The sequence below is a fragment of the Corella eumyota genome, unplaced genomic scaffold (assembly GCF_963082875.1).
Source record: "Corella eumyota unplaced genomic scaffold, kaCorEumy4.1 scaffold_313, whole genome shotgun sequence".
NCBI lineage: Eukaryota > Metazoa > Chordata > Ascidiacea > Phlebobranchia > Corellidae > Corella > Corella eumyota.
Genome location: NW_027658267.1, coordinates 1 through 2500, shown reverse-complemented (window position 1 = coordinate 2500; position 2500 = coordinate 1). Strand labels below are relative to the sequence as shown.

The 2500-nt window shown below is 52.5% G+C and overlaps 1 non-coding gene across 1 annotated transcript; it reads left to right on the top strand.

The window, feature by feature from the left end:
- Positions 1 to 431: 431 nt before the first annotated feature.
- LOC145762805 (small subunit ribosomal RNA) lies at positions 432 to 2241 on the top strand. Its single transcript, XR_014288022.1, has one exon. It is a non-coding gene; the product is annotated as a small subunit ribosomal RNA (ribosomal RNA).
- The last annotated feature ends 259 nt before the right edge of the window (positions 2242 to 2500 follow it).

The window sequence follows — 2500 nt, the reverse complement described above, 5'->3', positions numbered from 1 at the left end:
GAAGGTATTTGGTGACAAAACGATGTGGTGTCGTGCAGGCGATGTGCGCTTTTGGGCAGACTTGATGCTGACCCGCGAAGGCGTCGTAGCTAGCAGCGAGGCTCTGAACGTTGGACGGAAAAAATTAAGTAGCAAATACGAGTTTGTGTTTCGGCGCGCGACCACGGCCTCGGGCCGTAGTTGCGGTGGCCGGTGCGCACGCAAGTGATAGTTTTCTCGGTTCGCTTTTGTTGGGCGTTCCTGGTGTTGTATGCAAACGCAGCCCGCGCGCGGCTTCGCCCGAAAGGGCGTCTGGCCGGTGTCGACGGCGTCCAGATCGCGGCTTACGCCGGGTTTGAGGAGCTAAGCAAAAATAGTGATTGAGTAATACAGTGCGATACCGCGACGGGGAAAGCGAAAGACTCCGTTCGCGTATTTTGTCGGCCGATAGTTACCTGGTTGATCCTGCCAGTAGTCATATGCTTGTCTCAAAGATTAAGCCATGCATGTCTCAGTACGAACTTGCGTACGGTAAAACTGCGAATGGCTCATTAAATCAGTCGTGATTCATTTGATCGTAAATTTTACTTGGATAACTGTGGTAATTCTAGAGCTAATACATGCAAAAAGCGCCGACCTTGCGGGAGGCGCGCCTTTATCATATCAAAAACCTGCCGGGCTTCGGCTCGTCTTGTTGGCGACTCGGGATAACTTTGCTGATCGCACGGTCTTGCACCGGCGACGGATCATTCAAGTGTCTGCCCTATCAACTTTCGTCGGTACGGTATCTGCCTACCGAGGTTCTTACGGGTAACGGGGAATCAGGGTTCGATTCCGGAGAGGGAGCCTGAGAAACGGCTACCACATCCAAGGAAGGCAGCAGGCGCGCAAATTACCCATTCCCGACGCGGGGAGGTAGTGACGAAAAATAACGATACAGGACTCTAACGAGGCCCTGTAATTGGAATGAGTACACTGTAAAAATTTTAACGAGTATCCATTGGAGGGCAAGTCTGGTGCCAGCAGCCGCGGTAATTCCAGCTCCAAAAGTGTATATTTAAGTTGTTGCGGTTAAAAAGCTCGTAGTTGGATTTTGGGCGCAGGCGTTCGGTCCGTCGCAAGGCGTGCACTGTTCGTTCTGGCTTTACCTCCGGTTTTCCGTCGGTGCTCTTGACTGAGTGTCGGCGGCGGCCGGGACGTTTACCTTGAAAAAATTAGAGTGTTCAAAGCAGGCGCTTCGCCTGGATAGTGTTGCATGGAATAATGAAATAGGACCTCGGTTCTTTTTTGTTGGTTTTCGGAGCGCGAGGTAATGATTAAGAGGGACGGACGGGGGCATTCGTACTGTGCCGTTAGAGGTGAAATTCTTGGATCGGCGCAAGACGAACGACTGCGAAAGCATTTGCCAAGAATGTTTTCTTTAATCAAGAGCGAAAGTCAGAGGTTCGAAGACGATCAGATACCGTCCTAGTTCTGACTATAAACGATGCCAACTAGCGATCGGGGGGCGTTATTTTGACGACCTCTCCGGCAGCTTGCGGGAAACCAAAGTCTTTGGGTTCCGGGGGAAGTATGGTTGCAAAGCTGAAACTTAAAGGAATTGACGGAAGGGCACCACCAGGAGTGGAGCCTGCGGCTTAATTTGACTCAACACGGGAAATCTCACCCGGCCCGGACACAGCGAGGATTGACAGATTGAGAGCTCTTTCATGATTCTGTGGGTGGTGGTGCATGGCCGTTCTTAGTTGGTGGAGCGATTTGTCTGGTTAATTCCGATAACGAACGAGACTCTGGCTTGCTAAATAGTTACGCGGCCTTCCCGGCCGGCGTTTAACTTCTTAGAGGGACTAGTGGCGTTTAGCCACACGAGATTGAGCAATAACAGGTCTGTGATGCCCTTAGATGTTCGGGGCCGCACGCGCGCTACACTGACCGGATCAACGTGTGTTCGCCTTGGCCGAAAGGTCTGGGTAACCCGATGAACCCCGGTCGTGCTAGGGATAGAGAATTGAAATTATTTCGCTTGAACGAGGAATTCCCAGTAAGCGCGAGTCATTAGCTCGCGTTGATTACGTCCCTGCCCTTTGTACACACCGCCCGTCGCTACTACCGATTGAATGGTTTAGTGAGGTCCTCCGATTGGGCCCGGGCTCGACTGGCGACGGTTGGGTCTTGGCCCGAAAAGACGATCTAACTTGATTACTTAGAGGAAGTAAAAGTCGTAACAAGGTTTCCGTAGGTGAACCTGCGGAAGGATCATTAGCGCGAGAAAAAAAATCGAAGAGCGAAAGAGCAAACACCGGGACGGCGACGTGCCTCGGCGCGTCCGCCGCCCCGCGATCAGGAACTTGTTTTGTCGGCGTCGAGTGCCCGAAGGCTTCATGCGGTGCGCGGGCTTGTCGCACTATTTGTTGCGACCGCGACCCGCTCGGCGTCACGCGATTTTTTCAGCCGGATGGCGAATCGAGGTTAGGAATCGAAGAGCGAAAAGCAAACAAACAAACGATGGCTCTTGGCGGTG